We start from the raw sequence: 13,867 nt of genomic DNA on the forward strand, positions 1-13,867 counted from the left end.
GTACGTTCATGCGCGGCATCACCCTAACAAACCGAGCTGATCACAGCCCGGCGATCAGTCAATTCATTGCCAGTGCGGAAAAATGCAAATTTTCAACTTAGCAACGTGCACAATACCGGAATCAGAGAGTGCCTGGATCGTGGGCAATGATAAGTTAACATGAGCATAAAGATTTTCAATATCATTATACATTACATGAACACATCCGGAGCTCATTGCCCCGAAATGAGGACTGAGTGTGCGGGGCAATTCCTTCCGGGGTTTAAGTTTTCTTTCAAAAAGGTGTGAGAAAGTTTTGCTTCGTTTTCTGTCGGGCCGAAATAGCTCAGTTGGGAGAGCGTTAGACTGAAGATCTAAAGGTCCCTGGTTCAATCCCGGGTTTCGGCAATATCTGGTGATTTTGCGTTTCCTTCATTTTAAGGGGAGAAGCTGGTTTGATATCGAGACAGTGCTTGAGGGATGGGCTGTTCAGTGGTTGCGTGATACTAATTTTCGACATGCTTTTTTTTAGATTCAGCGCTATTTTTCTGTTACTTTCTATTTATACTTTCCCAGTTTTGTATATGAAGAGTGAACAATGTTTTAGCGATGCGATGTGTTCAATTCTTATGCAGTAACTCTATCACCCAGTGTGTGCCGGATACAAAATCATCTCAGGCTGGGCTTTCACGCAGCCCTGGGGCATTTTGTTGCCGGTTAAATCGGTCGTTTAGGGCGTGGTATTAATAAAGCCAAGAGCGCGGGCCCGATCCCCATATGGGCCATCACAATTTTTCATAATTTTTATTCGGTTAGTAGTAACTTTTACAATCAAATCTTCATAACGAAACAAATCCACACGGAATCCCAAGGGATGGCAATTATTTGGAATAACAGCCATTGCTTCTTTGCCGACGGTGTGCAGAGCACAACTTTCTGTTTATACGTGTTTCTTGCTTTGCTGATAACCGCTGAACTGGAGACCTGTTCCCGTCAATGGTTATAAGCAGAACAGACATTTAGAACGGTTCTGTCGCCCGGAGATGGGCAAAAGGCTGCAGTTCAGGACAAAAGCACCAAATGAAATGTTCACACGGTACCGAGAGTGAAAATTCCCGGAAAAAGGAGAGAATGAAATGGATTTCAGTGGAAGCCTAGGCGCACTTAACGCTGTGATTGCGCGGACATGTCTTTGGTGTTCTCCAGAAAAACTGCCATTTGCTGCGAACAGATTTCCCTGGCGCGAATGTGATGAGAATTTCGAAACAGCAAGGAGGAAAGACTGGGTAGGTCTGCTTGCTGGCACAGACATTTGCAGCAGCTTCCCTGGTGGTCTAGTGGTTAGGATTCGGCGCTTTCACCGCCGCGGCCCGGGTTCGATTCCCGGTCAGGGAACATTGTATTTGCGATGCTTCGAAATGCAATGCTGTTCCTGAAGAAGCTTGCAGCTCACCTCGCTGTTGTTGCCCCAACCATCAGCAGCGTGTCATGATACAACATACACTTCTGTTTTAAAATCTGCACTAAATGACAAGATCTCGCTCAACAAGTGGAACTCCAATTGCTGATAGACAACGTAAATTTTGCCAATCATGGCTATCTTTAGTCTTCCAGGTACCTATTTGCGCCACAGCACTCGGGCTTATCATCAATCAATGCATTGCCACTGTGGAAATATTCAGCATTTTAAACTTCGCAACGTGTGGAAGATTGGAATCAGGGAATGCCTGGACCATGGGCACTGATAATTTATCCTTGAGCATTCATTTGGCCTGGGCTCCTTCTATATTGAACATTGGCTGACTGCATATCAATGTTTAGCGTTCACAGGCGATTTCCAAGATCTGAATTTCCCGGCAGAGAATTCATGGAGTTTTTGATCTAACCGAGATTCACCATCACTAACGTTGATTCGCGACTCTTATCTCTCTTCATCATATCACTGCTAAGGACTGAACCTGCTTTAATTTCACTTTGGCTCGGGGTCAGTGCGGCTCAATAGGACTTCGGCCCGTCTCCCTTTCACAACCCATCAGTGCCGAGAACAGAAGAGGGAATTTTGCTGACATGTTATGTTCTGAAACAGTTATAAACTCTCCAGTATATTTCACTGTGTCTTCAGCACTGTGAGATCTAGCCTGGTGTGCAATCTTTGTGTCTTTATGAACACTTCAGCAGAATATTAAATGAACATATGGAACTACAATTGCTGATTGACACTGTACGGTTTGCCAACATTTAAGTGCATTGTGAGAACAATCAAAATGATCATTATTCTTCCATGTACGTTCATGCGCGGCATCACCATAACAAACCGAGCTGATCACAGCCCGGCGATCAGTCAATTCATTGCCAGTGCGGAAAAATGCAAATTTTCAACTTAGCAACGTGCACAATACCGGAATCAGAGAGTGCCTGGATCGTGGGCAATGATAAGTTAACATGAGCATAAAGATTTTCAATATCATTATACATTACATGAACACATCCGGAGCTCATTGCCCCGAAATGAGGACTGAGTGTGCGGGGCAATTCCTTCCGGGGTTTAAGTTTTCTTTCAAAAAGGTGTGAGAAAGTTTTGCTTCGTTTTCTGTCGGGCCGAAATAGCTCAGTTGGGAGAGCGTTAGACTGAAGATCTAAAGGTCCCTGGTTCAATCCTGGGTTTCGGCAATATCTGGTGATTTTGCGTTTCCTTCATTTTAAGGGGAGAAGCTGGTTTGATATCGAGACAGTGCTTGAGGGATGGGCTGTTCAGTGGTTGCGTGATACTAATTTTCGACATGATTTTTTTTAGATTCAGCGCTCTTTTTCTGTTACTTTCTATTTATACTTTCCCAGTTTTGTATATGAAGAGTGAACAATGTTTTAGCGATGCGATGTGTTCAATTCTTATGCAGTAACTCTATCACCCAGTGTGTGCCGGATACAAAATCATCTCAGGCTGGGCTTTCACGCAGCCCTGGGCATTTTGTTGCCGGTTAAATCGGTCGTTTAGGGCGTGGTATTAATAAAGCCAAGAGCGCGGGCCCGATCCCCATATGGGCCATCCCAATTTTTCATAATTTTTATTCGGTTAGTAGTAACTTTTACAATCAAATCTTCATAACGAAACAAATCCACACGGAATCCCAAGGGATGGCAATTATTTGGAATAACAGCCATTGCTTCTTTGCCGACGGTGTGCAGAGCACAACTTTCTGTTTATACGTGTTTCTTGCTTTGCTGATAACCGCTGAACTGGAGACCTGTTCCCGTCAATGGTTATAAGCAGAACAGACATTTAGAACGGTTCTGTCGCCCGGAGATGGGCAAAAGGCTGCAGTTCAGGACAAAAGCACCAAATGAAATGTTCACACGGTACCGAGAGTGAAAATTCCCGGAAAAAGGAGAGAATGAAATGGATTTCAGTGGAAGCCTAGGCGCACTTAACGCTGTGATTGCGCGGACATGTCTTTGGTGTTCTCCAGAAAAACTGCCATTTGCTGCGAACAGATTTCCCTGGCGCGAATGTGATGAGAATTTCGAAACAGCAAGGAGGAAAGACTGGGTAGGTCTGCTTGCTGGCACAGACATTTGCAGCAGCTTCCCTGGTGGTCTAGTGGTTAGGATTCGGCGCTTTCACCGCCGCGGCCCGGGTTCGATTCCCGGTCAGGGAACATTGTATTTGCGATGCTTCGAAATGCAATGCTGTTCCTGAAGAAGCTTGCAGCTCACCTCGCTGTTGTTGCCCCAACCATCAGCAGCGTGTCATGATACAACAGACACTGCTGTTTTAAAATCTGCACTAAATGACAAGATCTCCCGCAACAAGTGGAACTCCAATTGCTGATAGACAACGTAAATTTTGCCAATCATGGCTATCTTTAGTCTTCCAGGTACCTATTTGCGCCACAGCACTCGGGCTTATCATCAATCAATGCATTGCCACTGTGGAAATATTCAGCATTTTAAACTTCGCAACGTGTGGAAGATTGTAATCAGGGAATGCCTGGACCATGGGCACTGATAATTTATCCTTGAGCATTCATTTGGCCTGGGCTCCTTCTATATTGAACATTGGCTGACTGCATATCAATGTTTAGCGTTCACAGGCGATTTCCAAGATCTGAATTTCCCGGCAGAGAATTCATGGAGTTTTTGATCTAACCGAGATTCACCATCACTAACGTTGATTCGCGACTCTTATCTCTCTTCATCATATCACTGCTAAGGACTGAACCTGCTTTAATTTCACTTTGGCTCGGGGTCAGTGCGGCTCAATAGGACTTCGGCCCGTCTCCCTTTCACAACCCATCAGTGCCGAGAACAGAAGAGGGAATTTTGCTGACATGTTATGTTCTGAAACAGTTATAAACTCTCCAGTATATTTCAATGTGTCTTCAGCACTGTGAGATCTAGCCTGGTGTGCAATCTCTTTGTCTTTATGAACACTTCAGCAGAATATTAAATGAACATATGGAACTACAATTGCTGATTGACACTGTACGGTTTGCCAACATTTAAGTGCAGTGGGAGAACAATCAAAATGATCATTATTCTTCCATGTACGTTCATGCGCGGCGTCACCCTAACAAACCGAGCTGCTCAAAGCCCGGCGATCAGTCAATTCATTGCCAGTGCGGAAAAATGCAAATTTTCAACTTAGCAACGTGCACAATACCGGAATCAGAGAGTGCCTGGATCGTGGGCAATGATAAGTTAACATGAGCATAAAGATTTTCAATATCATTATACATTACATGAACACATCCGGAGCTCATTGCCCCGAAATGAGGACTGAGTGTGCGGGGCAATTCCTTCCGGGGTTTAAGTTTTCTTTCAAAAATGTGTGAGAAAGTTTTGCTTCGTTTTCTGTCGGGCCGAAATAGCTCAGTTGGGAGAGCGTTAGACTGAAGATCTAAAGGTCCCTGGTTCAATCCCGGGTTTCGGCAATAATCTGGTGATTTTGCGTTTCCTTCATTTTAAGGGGAGAAGCTGGTTTGATATCGAGACAGTGCTTGAGGGATGGGCTGTTCAGTGGTTGCGTGATACTAATTTTCGACATGATTTTTTTTAGATTCAGCGCTCTTTTTCTGTTACTTTCTATTTATACTTTCCCAGTTTTGTATATGAAGAGTGAACAATGTTTTAGCGATGCGATGTGTTCAATTCTTATGCAGCAACTCTATCACCCAGTGTGTGCCGGATACAAAATCATCTCAGGCTGGGCTTTCACGCAGCCCTGGGGCATTTTGTTGCCGGTTAAATCGGTCGTTTAGGGCGTGGTATTAATAAAGCCAAGAGCGCGGGCCCGATCCCCATATGGGCCATCCCAATTTTTCATAATTTTTATTCGGTTAGTAGTAACTTTTACAATCAAATCTTCATAACGAAACAAATCCACACGGAATCCCAAAGGATGGCAATTATTTGGAATAACAGCCATTGCTTCTTTGCCGACGGTGTGCAGAGCACAACTTTCTGTTTAGACGTGTTTCTTGCTTTGCTGATAACCGCTGAACTGGAGACCTGTTCCCGTCAATGGTTATAAGCAGAACAGACATTTAGAACGGTTCTGTCGCCCGGAGATGGGCAAAAGGCTGCAGTTCAGGACAAAAGCACCAAATGAAATGTTCACACGGTACCGAGAGTGAAAATTCCCGGAAAAAGGAGAGAATGAAATGGATTTCAGTGGAAGCCTAGGCGCACTTAACGCTGTGATTGCGCGGACATGTCTTTGGTGTTCTCCAGAAAAACTGCCATTTGCTGCGAACAGATTTCCCTGGCGCGAATGTGATGAGAATTTCGAAACAGCAAGGAGGAAAGACTGGGTTGGTCTGCTTGCTGGCACAGACATTTGCAGTAGCTTCCCTGGTGGTCTAGTGGTTAGGATTCGGCGCTTTCACCCGCCGCGGCCCGGGTTCGATTCCCGGTCAGGGAACATTGTATTTGCGGTGCTTCGAAATGCAATGCTGTTCCTGAAGAAGCTTGCAGCTCACCTCGCTGTTGTTGCCCCAACCATCAGCAGCGTGTCATGATACAACAGACACTTCTGTTTTAAAATCTGCACTAAATGACAAGATCTCGCTCAACAAGTGGAGCTCCAATTGCTGATAGACAACGTAAATTTTGCAAATCATGGCTATCTTTAGTCTTCCAGGTACCTATTTGCGCCACAGCACTCGGGCTTATCATCAATCAATGCATTGCCACTGTGGAAATATTCAGCATTTTAAACTTCGCAACGTGTGGAAGACTGGAATCAGGGAATGCCTGGACCATGGGCACTGATAATTTATCCTTGAGCATTCATTTGGCCTGGGCTCCTTCTATATTGAACATTGGCTCACTGCATATCAATGTTTAGCGTTCACAGGCGATTTCCAAGATCTGAATTTCCCGGCAGAGAATTCATGGAGTTTTTGATCTAACCGAGATTCACCATCACTAACGTTGATTCGCGACTCTTATCTCTCTTCATCATATCACTGCTAAGGACTGAACCTGCTTTAATTTCACTTTGGCTCGGGGTCAGTGCGGCTCAATAGGACTTCGGCCCGTCTCCCTTTCACAACCCATCAGTGCCGAGAACAGAAGAGGGAATTTTGCTGACATGTTATGTTCTGAAACAGTTATAAACTCTCCAGTATATTTCACTGTGTCTTCAGCACTGTGAGATCTAGCCTGGTGTGCAATCTTTGTGTCTTTATGAACACTTCAGCAGAATATTAAATGAACATATGGAACTACAATTGCTGATTGACACTGTACGGTTTGCCAACATTTAAGTGCAGTGGGAGAACAATCAAAATGATCATTATTCTTCCATGTACGTTCATGCGCGGCATCACCCTAACAAACCGAGCTGATCACAGCCCGGCGATCAGTCAATTCATTGCCAGTGCGGAAAAATGCAAATTTTCATCTTAGCAACGTGCACAATACCGGAATCAGAGAGTGCCTGGATCGTGGGCAATGATAAGTTAACATGAGCATAAAGATTTTCAATATCATTATACATTACATGAACACATCCGGAGCTCATTGCCCCGAAATGAGGACTGAGTGTGCGGGGCAATTCCTTCCGGGGTTTAAGTTTTCTTTCAAAAAGGTGTGAGAAAGTTTTGCTTCGTTTTCTGTCGGGCCGAAATAGCTCAGTTGGGAGAGCGTTAGACTGAAGATCTAAAGGTCCCTGGTTCAATCCCGGGTTTCGGCAATATCTGGTGATTTTGCGTTTCCTTCATTTTAAGGGGAGAAGCTGGTTTGATATCGAGACAGTGCTTGAGGGATGGGCTGTTCAGTGGTTGCGTGATACTAATTTTCGACATGATTTTTTTTAGATTCAGCGCTCTTTTTCTGTTACTTTCTATTTATACTTTCCCAGTTTTGTATATGAAGAGTGAACAATGTTTTAGCGATGCGATGTGTTCAATTCTTATGCAGTAACTCTATCACCCAGTGTGTGCCGGATACAAAATCATCTCAGGCTGGGCTTTCACGCAGCCCTGGGGCATTTTGTTGCCGGTTAAATCGGTCGTTTAGGGCGTGGTATTAATAAAGCTAAGAGCGCGGGCCCGATCCCCATATGGGCCATCCCAATTTTTCATAATTTTTATTCGGTCAGTAGTAACTTTTACAATCAAATCTTCATAACGAAACAAATCCACACGGAATCCCAAGGGATGGCAATTATTTGGAATAACAGCCATTGCTTCTTTGCCGACGGTGTGCAGAGCACAACTTTCTGTTTATACGTGTTTCTTGCTTTGCTGATAACCGCTGAACTGGAGACCTGTTCCCGTCAATGGTTATAAGCAGAACAGACATTTAGAACGGTTCTGTCGCCCGGAGATGGGCAAAAGGCTGCAGTTCAGGACAAAAGCACCAAATGAAATGTTCACACGGTACCGAGAGTGAAAATTCCCGGAAAAAGGAGAGAATGAAATGGATTTCAGTGGAAGCCTAGGCGCACTTAACGCTGTGATTGCGCGGACATGTCTTTGGTGTTCTCCTACAAAAACTGCCATTTGCTGCGAACAGATTTCCCTGGCGCGAATGTGATGAGAATTTCGAAACAGCAAGGAGGAAAGACTGGGTTGGTCTGCTTGCTGGCACAGACATTTGCAGCATCTTCCCTGGTGGTCTAGTGGTTAGGATTCGGCGCTTTCACCGCCGCGGCCCGGGTTTGATTCCCGGTCAGGGAACATTGTATTTGCGGTGCTTCGAAATGCAATGCTGTTCCTGAAGAAGCTTGCAGCTCACCTCGCTGTTGTTGCCCCAACCATCAGCAGCGTGTCATGACACAACAGACACTTCTGTTTTAAAATCTGCACTAAATGACAAGATCTCGCGCAACAAGTGGAACTCCAATTGCTGATAGACAACGTAAATTTTGCCAATCATGGCTATCTTTAGTCTTCCAGGTACCTATTTGCGCCACAGCACTCGGGCTTATCATCAATCAATGCATTGCCACTGTGGAAATATTCAGCATTTTAAACTTCGCAACGTGTGGAAGACTGGAATCAGGGAATGCCTGGACCATGGGCACTGATAATTTATCCTTGAGCATTCATTTGGCCTGGGCTCCTTCTATATTGAACATTGGCTCACTGCATATCAATGTTTAGCGTTCACAGGCGATTTCCAAGATCTGAATTTCCCGGCAGAGAATTCATGGAGTTTTTGATCTAACCGAGATTCACCATCACTAACGTTGATTCGCGACTCTTATCTCTCTCCATCATATCACTGCTAAGGACTGAACCTGCTTTAATTTCACTTTGGCTCGGGGTCAGTGCGGCTCAATAGGACTTCGGCCCGTCTCCCTTTCACAACCCATCAGTGCCGAGAACAGAAGAGGGAATTTTGCTGACATGTTATGTTCTGAAACAGTTATAAACTCTCCAGTATATTTCACTGTGTCTTCAGCACTGTGAGATCTAGCCTGGTGTGCAATCTTTGTGTCTTTATGAACACTTCAGCAGAATATTAAATGAACATATGGAACTACAATTGCTGATTGACACTGTACGGTTTGCCAACATTTAAGTGCAGTGGGAGAACAATCAAAATGATCATTATTCTTCCATGTACGTTCATGCGCGGCATCACCCTAACAAACCGAGCTGATCACAGCCCGGCGATCAGTCAATTCATTGCCAGTGCGGAAAAATGCAAATTTTCAACTTAGCAACGTGCACAATACCGGAATCAGAGAGTGCCTGGATCGTGGGCAATGATAAGTTAACATGAGCATAAAGATTTTCAATATCATTATACATTACATGAACACATCCGGAGCTCATTGCCCCGAAATGAGGACTGAGTGTGCGGGGCAATTCCTTCCGGGGTTTAAGTTTTCTTTCAAAAAGGTGTGAGAAAGTTTTGCTTCGTTTTCTGTCGGGCCGAAATAGCTCAGTTGGGAGAGCGTTAGACTGAAGATCTAAAGGTCCCTGGTTCAATCCCGGGTTTCGGCAATATCTGGTGATTTTGCGTTTCCTTCATTTTAAGGGGAGAAGCTGGTTTGATATCGAGACAGTGCTTGAGGGATGGGCTGTTCAGTGGTTGCGTGATACTAATTTTCGACATGATTTTTTTTAGATTCAGCGCTCTTTTTCTGTTACTTTCTATTTATACTTTCCCAGTTTTGTATATGAAGAGTGAACAATGTTTTAGCGATGCGATGTGTTCAATTCTTATGCAGTAACTCTATCACCCAGTGTGTGCCGGATACAAAATCATCTCAGGCTGGGCTTTCACGCAGCCCTGGGGCATTTTGTTGCCGGTTAAATCGGTCGTTTAGGGCGTGGTATTAATAAAGCTAAGAGCGCGGGCCCGATCCCCATATGGGCCATCCCAATTTTTCATAATTTTTATTCGGTCAGTAGTAACTTTTACAATCAAATCTTCATAACGAAACAAATCCACACGGAATCCCAAGGGATGGCAATTATTTGGAATAACAGCCATTGCTTCTTTGCCGACGGTGTGCAGAGCACAACTTTCTGTTTATACGTGTTTCTTGCTTTGCTGATAACCGCTGAACTGGAGACCTGTTCCCGTCAATGGTTATAAGCAGAACAGACATTTAGAACGGTTCTGTCGCCCGGAGATGGGCAAAAGGCTGCAGTTCAGGACAAAAGCACCAAATGAAATGTTCACACGGTACCGAGAGTGAAAATTCCCGGAAAAAGGAGAGAATGAAATGGATTTCAGTGGAAGCCTAGGCGCACTTAACGCTGTGATTGCGCGGACATGTCTTTGGTGTTCTCCTACAAAAACTGCCATTTGCTGCGAACAGATTTCCCTGGCGCGAATGTGATGAGAATTTCGAAACAGCAAGGAGGAAAGACTGGGTTGGTCTGCTTGCTGGCACAGACATTTGCAGCATCTTCCCTGGTGGTCTAGTGGTTAGGATTCGGCGCTTTCACCGCCGCGGCCCGGGTTTGATTCCCGGTCAGGGAACATTGTATTTGCGGTGCTTCGAAATGCAATGCTGTTCCTGAAGAAGCTTGCAGCTCACCTCGCTGTTGTTGCCCCAACCATCAGCAGCGTGTCATGACACAACAGACACTTCTGTTTTAAAATCTGCACTAAATGACAAGATCTCGCGCAACAAGTGGAACTCCAATTGCTGATAGACAACGTAAATTTTGCCAATCATGGCTATCTTTAGTCTTCCAGGTACCTATTTGCGCCACAGCACTCGGGCTTATCATCAATCAATGCATTGCCACTGTGGAAATATTCAGCATTTTAAACTTCGCAACGTGTGGAAGACTGGAATCAGGGAATGCCTGGACCATGGGCACTGATAATTTATCCTTGAGCATTCATTTGGCCTGGGCTCCTTCTATATTGAACATTGGCTCACTGCATATCAATGTTTAGCGTTCACAGGCGATTTCCAAGATCTGAATTTCCCGGCAGAGAATTCATGGAGTTTTTGATCTAACCGAGATTCACCATCACTAACGTTGATTCGCGACTCTTATCTCTCTCCATCATATCACTGCTAAGGACTGAACCTGCTTTAATTTCACTTTGGCTCGGGGTCAGTGCGGCTCAATAGGACTTCGGCCCGTCTCCCTTTCACAACCCATCAGTGCCGAGAACAGAAGAGGGAATTTTGCTGACATGTTATGTTCTGAAACAGTTATAAACTCTCCAGTATATTTCACTGTGTCTTCAGCACTGTGAGATCTAGCCTGGTGTGCAATCTTTGTGTCTTTATGAACACTTCAGCAGAATATTAAATGAACATATGGAACTACAATTGCTGATTGACACTGTACGGTTTGCCAACATTTAAGTGCAGTGGGAGAACAATCAAAATGATCATTATTCTTCCATGTACGTTCATGCGCGGCATCACCCTAACAAACCGAGCTGATCACAGCCCGGCGATCAGTCAATTCATTGCCAGTGCGGAAAAATGCAAATTTTCAACTTAGCAACGTGCACAATACCGGAATCAGAGAGTGCCTGGATCGTGGGCAATGATAAGTTAACATGAGCATAAAGATTTTCAATATCATTATACATTACATGAACACATCCGGAGCTCATTGCCCCGAAATGAGGACTGAGTGTGCGGGGCAATTCCTTCCGGGGTTTAAGTTTTCTTTCAAAAAGGTGTGAGAAAGTTTTGCTTCGTTTTCTGTCGGGCCGAAATAGCTCAGTTGGGAGAGCGTTAGACTGAAGATCTAAAGGTCCATGGTTCAATCCCGGGTTTCGGCAATATCTGGTGATTTTGCATTTCCTTCATTTTAAGGGGAGAAGCTGGTTTGATATCGAGACAGTGCTTGAGGGATGGGCTGTTCAGTGGTTGCGTGATACTAATTTTCGACATGCTTTTTTTTAGATTCAGCGCTCTTTTTCTGTTACTTTCTATTTATACTTTCCCAGTTTTGTATATGAAGAGTGAACAATGTTTTAGCGATGCGATGTGTTCAATTCTTATGCAGTAACTCTATCACCCAGTGTGTGCCGGATACAAAATCATCTCAGGCTGGGCTTTCACGCAGCCCTGGGGCATTTTGTTGCCGGTTAAATCGGTCGTTTAGGGCGTGGTATTAATAAAGCCAAGAGCGCGGGCCCGATCCCCATATGGGCCATCCCAATTTTTCATAATTTTTATTCGGTTAGTAGTAACTTTTACAATCAAATCTTCATAACGAAACAAATCCACACGGAATCCCAAGGGATGGCAATTATTTGGAATAACAGCCATTGCTTCTTTGCCGACGGTGTGCAGAGCACAACTTTCTGTTTATACGTGTTTCTTGCTTTGCTGATAACCGCTGAACTGGAGACCTGTTCCCGTCAATGGTTATAAGCAGAACAGACATTTAGAACGGTTCTGTCGCCCGGAGATGGGCAAAAGGCTGCAGTTCAGGACAAAAGCACCAAATGAAATGTTCACACGGTACCGAGAGTGAAAATTCCCGGAAAAAGGAGAGAATGAAATGGATTTCAGTGGAAGCCTAGGCGCACTTAACGCTGTGATTGCGCGGACATGTCTTTGGTGTTCTCCAGAAAAACTGCCATTTGCTGCGAACAGATTTCCCTGGCGCGAATGTGATGAGAATTTCGAAACAGCAAGGAGGAAAGACTGGGTAGGTCTGCTTGCTGGCACAGACATTTGCAGCAGCTTCCCTGGTGGTCTAGTGGTTAGGATTCGGCGCTTTCACCGCCGCGGCCCGGGTTCGATTCCCGGGCAGGGAACATTGTATTTGCGATGCTTCGAAATGCAATGCTGTTCCTGAAGAAGCTTGCAGCTCACCTCGCTGTTGTTGCCCCAACCATCAGCAGCGTGTCATGATACAACAGACACTGCTGTTTTAAAATCTGCACTAAATGACAAGATCTCCCGCAACAAGTGGAACTCCAATTGCTGATAGACAACGTAAATTTTGCCAATCATGGCTATCTTTAGTCTTCTAGGTACCTATTTGCGCCACAGCACTCGGGCTTATCATCAATCAATGCATTGCCACTGTGGAAATATTCAGCATTTTAAACTTCGCAACGTGTGGAAGACTGGAATCAGGGAATGCCTGGACCATGGGCACTGATAATTTATCCTTGAGCATTCCTTTGGCCTGGGCTCCTTCTATATTGAACATTGGCTCACTGCATATCAATGTTTAGCGTTCACAGGCGATTTCCAAGATCTGAATTTCCCGGCAGAGAATTCATGGAGTTTTTGATCTAACCGAGATTCACCATCACTAACGTTGATTCGCGACTCTTATCTCTCTTCATCATATCACTGCTAAGGACTGAACCTGCTTTAATTTCACTTTGGCTCGGGGTCAGTGCGGCTCAATAGGACTTCGGCCCGTCTCCCTTTCACAACCCATCAGTGCCGAGAACAGAAGAGGGAATTTTGCTGACATGTTATGTTCTGAAACAGTTATAAACTCTCCAGTATATTTCACTGTGTCTTCAGCACTGTGAGATCTAGCCTGGTGTGCAATCTTTGTATCTTTATGAACACTTCAGCAGAATATTAAATGAACATATGGAACTACAATTGCTGATTGACACTGTACGGTTTGCCAACATTTAAGTGCATTGTGAGAACAATCAAAATGATCATTATTCTTCCATGTACGTTCATGCGCGGCATCACCCTAACAAACCGAGCTGATCACAGCCCGGCGATCAGTCAATTCATTGCCAGTGCGGAAAAATGCAAATTTTCAACTTAGCAACGTGCACAATACCGGAATCAGAGAGTGCCTGGATCGTGGGCAATGATAAGTTAACATGAGCATAAAGATTTTCAATATCATTACACATTACATGAACACATCCGGAGCTCATTGCCCCGAAATGAGGACTGAGTGTGCGGGGCAATTCCTTCCGGGGTTTAAGTTTTCTTTCAAAAAGGTGTGAGAAA

The 13,867-nt window shown here is 44.6% G+C and overlaps 1 protein-coding gene and 12 non-coding genes across 13 annotated transcripts in view; 12 read left to right on the top strand and 1 right to left on the bottom strand.

Annotated features, from left to right (window-relative positions):
* Window positions 1-13,867, bottom strand: part of LOC139257944 (zinc finger protein 850-like) — a gene marked incomplete at its 5' end in the record, with an annotated part of 812,458 nt that overhangs the window by 312,499 nt on the left and 486,092 nt on the right. The gene's annotated exons all lie outside the window — the stretch shown is intronic.
* On the top strand, window positions 315-387 carry trnaf-gaa (transfer RNA phenylalanine (anticodon GAA)). The gene has a single exon. It is a non-coding gene; the product is annotated as a tRNA-Phe (tRNA).
* trnae-uuc (transfer RNA glutamic acid (anticodon UUC)) lies at window positions 1,303-1,374 on the top strand. Its single transcript has one exon. It is a non-coding gene; the product is annotated as a tRNA-Glu (tRNA).
* On the top strand, window positions 2,577-2,649 carry trnaf-gaa (transfer RNA phenylalanine (anticodon GAA)). Its single transcript has one exon. It is a non-coding gene; the product is annotated as a tRNA-Phe (tRNA).
* trnae-uuc (transfer RNA glutamic acid (anticodon UUC)) lies at window positions 3,564-3,635 on the top strand. Its single transcript has one exon. It is a non-coding gene; the product is annotated as a tRNA-Glu (tRNA).
* trnaf-gaa (transfer RNA phenylalanine (anticodon GAA)) lies at window positions 4,838-4,910 on the top strand. The gene has a single exon. It is a non-coding gene; the product is annotated as a tRNA-Phe (tRNA).
* trnae-uuc (transfer RNA glutamic acid (anticodon UUC)) lies at window positions 5,827-5,899 on the top strand. Its single transcript has one exon. It is a non-coding gene; the product is annotated as a tRNA-Glu (tRNA).
* Window positions 7,102-7,174, top strand: trnaf-gaa (transfer RNA phenylalanine (anticodon GAA)). The gene has a single exon. It is a non-coding gene; the product is annotated as a tRNA-Phe (tRNA).
* Window positions 8,091-8,162, top strand: trnae-uuc (transfer RNA glutamic acid (anticodon UUC)). Its single transcript has one exon. It is a non-coding gene; the product is annotated as a tRNA-Glu (tRNA).
* On the top strand, window positions 9,365-9,437 carry trnaf-gaa (transfer RNA phenylalanine (anticodon GAA)). The gene has a single exon. It is a non-coding gene; the product is annotated as a tRNA-Phe (tRNA).
* trnae-uuc (transfer RNA glutamic acid (anticodon UUC)) lies at window positions 10,354-10,425 on the top strand. Its single transcript has one exon. It is a non-coding gene; the product is annotated as a tRNA-Glu (tRNA).
* On the top strand, window positions 11,628-11,700 carry trnaf-gaa (transfer RNA phenylalanine (anticodon GAA)). The gene has a single exon. It is a non-coding gene; the product is annotated as a tRNA-Phe (tRNA).
* Window positions 12,616-12,687, top strand: trnae-uuc (transfer RNA glutamic acid (anticodon UUC)). The gene has a single exon. It is a non-coding gene; the product is annotated as a tRNA-Glu (tRNA).

The sequence above is a fragment of the Pristiophorus japonicus genome, unplaced genomic scaffold, assembly GCF_044704955.1.
Source record: "Pristiophorus japonicus isolate sPriJap1 unplaced genomic scaffold, sPriJap1.hap1 HAP1_SCAFFOLD_94, whole genome shotgun sequence".
In the NCBI taxonomy this organism is placed as follows: domain Eukaryota; kingdom Metazoa; phylum Chordata; class Chondrichthyes; family Pristiophoridae; genus Pristiophorus; species Pristiophorus japonicus.